This window comes from Brassica napus, chromosome C3 (assembly GCF_020379485.1).
Source record: "Brassica napus cultivar Da-Ae chromosome C3, Da-Ae, whole genome shotgun sequence".
Lineage (NCBI taxonomy): Eukaryota > Viridiplantae > Streptophyta > Magnoliopsida > Brassicales > Brassicaceae > Brassica > Brassica napus.
In genome coordinates, this window is record NC_063446.1 from 20,563,868 (window position 1) to 20,572,892 (window position 9,025).

The following is a 9,025-nucleotide window of genomic DNA, read 5'->3' on the forward strand; positions in this document are numbered from 1 at the left end:
TTCTGTTAAGTTTTGAAAAGATCTAATTTTAACGGGGTTTCTCTTTCAAACAGAGTATAATTGTTTTATTTAGTTACTTCATCGAATAGTAAATTCCCTGCAAAGTCTTTGATTTCACGTTTTTGTTTCGTTTTAAAATGGCTTAAGCAAACATTCACAGTAAAGCTAAATATGATTTAAGGCCTGGTATAACCACAACGGTTGCGGGCATTTTTGCGGATGGAAATAGTTGCAGTCTTAAGCGTTATTAAGAAACTTGTACGACTGGTACACCATTTAAAATTTGATGCGTTTGCGGGATACTTATGACTGGCTAACTATCAAATGCATAAGTGGCTAGATAATACATTAACAATATTTATATTTTGTATAATTATAAAAAATATTTAAAATAATATTATTTTTTTAAATATAAAATTTATACTATTAAATATATTTTCAAATTATAGAAAATATTTTTGTTTTAAAATTATATATATAAATTAAAATATAATATGTATATTTTATTATTTATATTATTTTAATTTAAAATTTTTAATTGAATCTTTTTATTTTTATATAGTTTTTGTTTTGAAAAAAAATATTTTATCCAGTCGCAACAACCGCAAACGATAGCTGGAACCAATTTTTAAATTTAAAAGATTTAGAGTGGTTCGAAGCGATCTATAATGTTTGTGATTGTTGCAAAACGCCAACAACCGTTATCAACCGTAAAAATTGGCGAGTGATAGCGGGGAAACCAGTCATGCCCTTAGTTACATTTGTCAAATCAGCACTTGTTAATGTCTCAGAGTCGTAACGAATCCAGACATTTCAAAAAATTTGTTTTATTAATCCCCTATGTATTAATCCTGGAGCATTACAACATGTTTTTGTAGTCACGTGTCATCAGGATGATTATTAGAATCTTTAGAAAATAAGTTTGTCCTTATAAATATATATTATACTTTTTATTAAACTAACTATCAAATTAATTAATAGTATACAAAAGAATATACAAAATAATATTCTCAAATTTTTCCTTGAATAAAACTACGAAATTACCTAATATAATTAATATATAGGGGGATTTGCCAAAAAAGACTCAAAACTTGATTTTGAATACAAAAGTGTACCTCAAATTCAATCAAATGCAAAAGTAACTCAAAAGCCTAGTGAAATTACAACATTCCCAACAAACAAAAAACATGTATTTAATTTTACCATTATAACCCTTTCTAAGAGAAGACTTCTTTGTAAGTCTTCTCTATGATTACTTCTTTGTAAGTCTTCTCGTTCAGTAGATCTTAAAAATAATTTTATAATTTTATAATTTTATAAAAAAATATTTTGATGGGTAAAAAACTGAAATCATGTAATAATAAACACTTCTCAATGGTGTAAATTTAGTTCATCTGAAATTGAATTATTTTCAACATAGATGAGTGAATGTATATTGGCTCATGAGTCATTGGTTTAGGGTTTGGTAACATATGTTATAGTATTGTATGTATCTTTAGGGTTAGATTCTGAAATCTTACCTTCATTTTTTTCTTTTCCAAATTGACTCATATTGAGGTCAACGACAAAGTTGTAAATATTTGGTGAAGATGAAGATGGTAAGGTAAAAAGCCTTATTTTCGAAAAAAATAAAAAAAAAAGTAATGGCATTTTCGTGAATAACTAGAAATTCTAGGGTGAATAGGACAAAACAAATTTTCAAAAAAAAAAAAAAGGTTATTTTGTGTTTGACTTGAAATTTTGAGTCATTTTTGAAAGAACCCCTAATATATATATGACACTTAATGATTTTGAATAATAAATATTTGATAACAACTTGTGTATCCTTTTTTTTTAATTTCATATTATTAAGAGAAATTAAACAATCACATTAAGCATACAATAAAAAAATTAGATTTTTTCTTATATGTTATATTTTGAATTTTTTAAAATGAATAAAAATTACTAAAAAATGGTAAAAGTCACACATTGAAAATTTTATGATCAATGATTTAACTTTTTTTGTTCAAACAATATACAAACGATCATAAATCGTATGAATGTGAAGTCTCATTAATAAATATTCATATTATATATATACACATATCAATATCATTTAAATTAAATTATATACTATATAAAAATATAAAATATGTTAATTTCAAAATTTTCATTGATTGAGATCTTAATATTTTAATTTTAAATTTTTAAATTTGTATTAAAAAATCTCACATTATATTTTCTTTGATTAATGGTTTAAATTTTTGTTACAGCAAATATTCAAATGTTAATAAAATCATATGAGTGCGTAAGAAGTGTCAATAATAAATATTTATATATACCAAAAACATGATTGTAAATAAACAAAATGTATTGATTTTTATTTATGTGATTACTTTAAGATATATACTTTTATGTATACAAATTATATTTTAAATAGGTGGTTACTAATATGTTATTTGATCCTGATAATCTCAGAAGTATGCTTCTTCGAAGTGAAGTGATTTTAATATTGGAAGCACTATATATATATATATATATTTCACTCAAATTAAATAATTTAGTCTTAATTTTTATTTCTAAAAAGTCTTTAATAAAATATCATAAAAATTCCAATCACTTTCTTTTGAGTTTGTTTGAAGAATGCGAGATTTGATCATTCGTCTAATATTTGTTTCTCTCTAATACCCTATCTAACTATTATAATTTTAAGAATGAGAAATTTGAAGTATTTATAATAAGTTTTCTGGTTTATGTTTTAATAAATTAAACAATTCTTAGTTTATACATAGTTTACATATACTTGATTGGTAAAGTATTATATATATTTTTATTGGTATATTCTTAAGTAACTAAACATAAAAAGCATAAGTTAATAACATAAGTAATTTGTTTTGTTGTTTTAAAATTAGATGATTTTTAGACCGAACTAATGAATATATACTAGACAGACATTTATACTTGAGTCTGCACTTATATTCTATAATAGCTTAATATATTATATTTGAATACTAACCTGTGAATAGAGTCTGCCGGTGATTTCTTTCAAAAATTTCATCCTTAGATATGTATCTGGAGTGGAACTAATTTTTAGAAATGTCCATCTTTTTTAATTGACACTTATGTAAATCACCGAATCACAGAAGAAGTTTATAAAAGAAACAAAACTCATATCAGTAAAACAGAAACCGAGAACGAAAACACAATTTTATAAAGGTAGAAAATAAAATCACTTAAGGAGAATCAATAGTAAACAAATCGAGAGAAGAAAACCTAATCCCCTTTCGTCATTTTGATGTTGCCTATCTGGTTTTGGTGATTTGTGTCAGCCGCATAACTTATTTTTTTTGTGTATATAAAGTCTTAAAAATAATTAAAATGAGATGTAATATATTAACTTTAAATAACGACGATATATTAAAGAGATCAATATTTGTATTTGTCATTTTACAATCGATAAAGATTGTAGATTGCAAAATGCTAAAACCATTTAACGAACAAACATAAGTATAAAAAAATTCACTCCGCGCATGTGTGTGGGTTATCATATAAGTATTTATTATAATGATGGTTCCAATATCTGATCTTAAAGGAGTAAATAAAAAATCAGATTTTTTCGGTTTCAAAGAATGATAGTCGTTCCATCAAGAGATTTATTTTCTTGGTTGTTGTATTCCGGTCTGGTTACCCAGACCACCTCAAGTATGAGTAATAGAATGGTCGTTCGTTATAAAAAAAAGATAGTCGTTAAAACTAAGATTTTTAAAAACAAAATAAAAGTGAAATTTTATTTAAGCCATTTTAAGCTCTAACTTTTAAAAATTGTCCATTTTAAATTTGAACTTGTTAACTAAACTGTTTCAGATACACAAAAAGTTAGCCATTAAATTGAGGTTTAAAATGAAAACTTTTTAAAAGTTAAAGATTAAAATCGCTAATGTTGAAAATTGTTTTTGCTTTTTTTTTATAAGTTGAAAATTGAGATTTCGATAAAACTTGAAGTTAAAAATGGACAATTTTAAAAATTTAGAGATTAAATGGCTTAAATTAAATTTGAAAATTATATATATATATATATATTATTAATATAAATTGAGGATTTATTGGCTGTTTTCTCCTTTAAACCGCTTCATATTATTTAATCTAAAATAATCCATTCCTTAATTGTCTCTTATGAATCTAAAATATTTGCTTGTTTGAAAAAATAACTTGCTGTGGTAAAAACATAAATTATGACCCACCTACCAAATAATACAAACACATTTTTATAAATGCATAATTATTATTTGAACCGGGGGAAAGTTAATTTAACCATTTATATATATTTGATGGTAGTTACAGTAGTTTTCTCTAAAAAAGAAAATATACAGTTATCATTTTAAATAGTGATTTCCGTTCATATATAAATTGTCAAATGGTAAAAGCTTTAAGAAAAAAAATATTATCTACCGAATTGATATCAAGGCTCAAGTTAGGCAGTTCTAGGAAGCTAGTGTTGGCCCTATTAGATTTGTTTATTTTTAATTTTTTTTGTCAACAACTGGAATTTCCCATCTGAGATAATGAGAATTTTAATTTAATAGTTTAAAAATATACATGATTAGGTAAAGGTGTGTTAAAAATAAAATACCATTAATAAAATACCATTAAAGAAAGGTATACATGGCTTTATTTTCAGTAGTATTTTATGTAAATCACAGATGAATTAAATATCTGTTTATTGTGTATTCCTCTTTTAATAGACTACATGTTACAAAATAAATTTAAATTGAATAATCAATTTAAGAATTTAAAATGAAATTATAAGATTCATTTGATCGAAACTAAAAATGGCCAAACTAATATTACTTTAATTAATATAATTCAATATATACTAAAATAAATAAGTGAACAATTCAGATTGCATAATAAAATTGCATATATATCTTAGGTAACAACATATTATTATTTGGAACAATTAATTTTCATGCATAATTTATAAACTAAGATTAATTTTATAACTGAAAGAAAAATATTAACAAAATATTATGATTTAATTATTTTGTAAATCACTTTGTTTATAATTAAAGAAAGGAACATATTTGTTTATCTATATATAAATCAACGTCTGATCATCAAAACATTTATTTTTAATTAATAGATTTCGTTGTCCGTATTCCTGAAGTGGCGTGCAGTGTCATCCAAAGTTCAACACTTCCCATCAACGTGGTTAGTGGTTACCATTTCCAAATAATATAAGACAAGTAGATCTGGAGTGGACTTAACAAGTCAAGGCTTCAAGCCTCCAACTTGGAACGTTCCAATGGAGTTAACCAGTGGAGGATCTAGAATATTATTTTACCAGTCATTTATAATATACAAATATTTATAATTATATTAATTAATAATAAAAATATAATATAACATTAAAAAATTTATATATCATACTATAGTTTTAGGTAGATTTATTGTTAAAACTGTAAACAAACTTCTAAAATCTAACCATAACAGAATATATTACTAAATATGAATAGAATATAACGTTTTTAAATTAGATATTTTGATAAGCAAATTATATTATGTTTATTTCAATATTTATGAAGTCGTTTAACCATTTATTGTATAAGCATTTATCATATATGAATATTATAGCTGTTTATATCGTAAGATATTAAATGAAGTGTAGCTTTAAAAATGCACATGAAAAAAGGAGTACTTAAAAATGCACATGCGTTACGCACAAAAAATATATGGAACTTTCTGTGGTATTTAATGACATGAAAAGAGTATTAATTAGATAGAGCAAGAGAAAAAGGTACTAAATAAATCAAAAAGTAAATAAAGAATGTGTGAGAGACTTAAACAGAAATTAGAGGGTTCGTGCAGGTCAGGCATTCAGGTCTTTTGAATCGAGTTCCGAGTGAGTCTTTTTGAGTCCCACGGAACTTAAATATTAGGACCCAATAGAATAATTAGAACTTGTATGTTCGGGTCGGTTCGAGTCATGTCGGTCTGGATCAGTTCGTGTTAAGTTAGATGGACTTCCAACCTAAAACCAATCGATATAAGTGGATTGGCACATCTATTTTATATATTGCTTAGGATCTTTTCCAACTACCGATGTGAGATACTCTGTGTCTAATACACTCATTCGAGATGATGGCTCTTTGAGTGTCAATCTCGGAATGTTTGGACAAGGATCGATGACGATTTTAAGCTGGATCGATAATGGGTCAGATTAGATTGTTTGGATTGGGCTCTGATACCATATTAAGCTAGATGAGCTTCCAACCTTAAACTAATTGGTGAATAGTAGAGTGGTCCATCTATCTTATAATGATCCCTTCCAATATCCGATGTGGGATTTCTGTCCCTAATAGTTCGGATCCAGTTGTTTAGAAAACGCTAATACCTGAAAATCTAAACCAAAACTTAAAAATATCTGTAATGCCGAAAATATACTGAAACACTCATATATACTTAATATATATTAGAAGTTTCAGGTATTTCGGAATACTCCAACGGGTCTCGGATTCGATTCAGATCGGATCTAAGATCCGCATACAACAAGATCATTTGTAGTAAAATGTCATTACCTATATTGGGTTTTCGAGTCCGGATAAAATATCTAAGCCTAGGAATACAAGTGATTTTTGATTAGGTGCAGTCACTAAATTAATATACATAACCAGATTTTGTGATTCTTGTGAGGTCAAATGACCCCACTATGGTGTAAGTGGATCCCCTCTTTGAGTCAATTAGTCAAGTAGCTGACTTGGAAAATTCCGAATGGAGGCAAATTCCGAATGGAGGCAACTAGTCAAGCAGCTTACAATAAAATAAATAAAGTTATGTTTTCAAACCAAAATGTTAAATTTTCTTTCAAAATAATATAATTGTTATAAAATTAATGGAAAAATCTATCTTTATTAATAACATAGAGGTTCTTTATATAGGAGATTACACCGTCATAGATAAATGGAAAGATTACAAATCATAATCTCTTGGTTATGAGTCATCCACAATCTGGTTCATAACACTCTCCCTTGGATGTCATAACCATTTAGAGCTTGTAATGTGCTTTAATGTTGCTTCATTAAAACTTTATAAGGAAAACCCAATTGGGACAAAACCATGGTAAAGGAAAAAGAGTACAATACACATTACTCCCCCTGATTTGGACAATATTGAAGGTCCCCTGGACCTCTCCAATTTTCTGTAATCCGTGGGTGATGAAGATCTTGGGCAGAATATGCTTCGTCCTCGATTATGATAGTTGGTTCTTCTTTACCATCGGCCATGCCACAATCTGATCGAACATATTGAGTCATCGACCTCAAATACACGCACACAAAATCTTGGATGATGTTGCTGTGATATGCGTGTACCACCATGTGTAAAACATAACATGTCTGAAAACAAATCAACAAAACCAAATAACCTCTCTTCGGGCTGGTTAGTATAAAATAAATCAAAATCAAAGGCTTCTTCATCGTCCTTCTTATGGACCAATCAGATCAGGGTCTAAAACAAGACTTCTGCATCGTCCATCTCAGGACTAAATGGACTTCTTTATCGTCCACCTTTGGACTGAATGGATCAGTGTCCAAAACAAGTGATCTCACGGCCATGTACTAGATAATGAGTGAGACTGATCCATATTAAATCTCTTGAGTACCCTTTTCTGTATATACTATTTGATGCACAAGGATTTCATTGTTAATGTACTCAAGCTGTAATCCCAAACAAAACTTTGTTTTCCAAGATCTTTCATCTCAAACTCTTTCTTGAGATATTCAACTGTTTGGGAAATTGTATCCAGAGGTTCCTAGGATATTCAGATCATATACTTTGATGATTATTAATATTGTTCTCGAGAACTTGCTGTACTTTCAGCTCAATACCCTCTAGTACTTTCATTATCCAATGGACCATATAAATATGCAGTCACTACAACAACTTGCTGCAAGTCTAATTTTCTCTCTTATATAGCCAGACTTATGAGAAATCTAAAAGTACTTGCATCCACCACATGGGAGTATGTCTCCTCATAATCTATTACTGGTCTTTGTGAGAATCCTTGTGCAACATCAGCTTTATATCTCACGATTTCTATTCCTCACAAGACTCATTTATATCCACTGGTTTTAACATCATATGGCGTCTTAATCATATGGCCAAATACGTCTTTCTTCCTTAAAATATTTAACCCCACGTTTCCATTCAATCCAATCTGTTCTACGAGTGTGCACTCTTATATTGACGTGGGTTCATGATCCTCGCTTATATTCACAAATTCAAGTGCTACCTTGTATGCAAATAAATCATCTTATGTCGACATTCCTTATTGGTTCCATTATATTCTAGACATGATATAATCGATTGATATTTATTATTATCAGGACCTTTAATACTTTGCAGCTTGGCGTCCCAAGCTACATTGTTTGGTACCAGTACCTTAGAGCCGGCCGGCCTTATCTTCATGTCTGGGATGGTTTCCTTAGTAACCTCAGATTTGGATTTTGATTATCATTCTCTGCACCTTTCTTTTGTTTCCGAGGATTCTTATCTTTTGGAACCTATTTAGTCTACCACGTTTCATACGTTGTCTAGACTCTGTAGCAACTTGACTGTGTCTCTTCTTGGACATCAAATTCGTTGGTGCTTTACAAGCTGGTTTATATATGACTTAGTCATTCTTTTTCGGGTCAGCAAATGTGTTTTGCATTTGATTAACTAGCTTTGTAAATGTATAATATTTGGACGTCTATTTCACATTCTTTAGTCCGAGGATCTTGCCAAGACATTGATGGTTGATTCCATTCTATTTCTTTTACCATTCTTTTACCAACTTTATTTTTTTTTCTCCTCCTGGTCTTAAAATAATCCGTGTACCTGGCCTCAAATATAATCACCCATATTTGGCTCAAAGTACTTTATTATCGTGGGAGAATCATATCCAACATATATCTCCATCCTCCTTTTGAGGTCCCATCTTAGTTCTCTGTGGTGGAGCAATTAGTACATAGACAGCACATCCAAATGTCTTATGATGGGGTATGTCTGG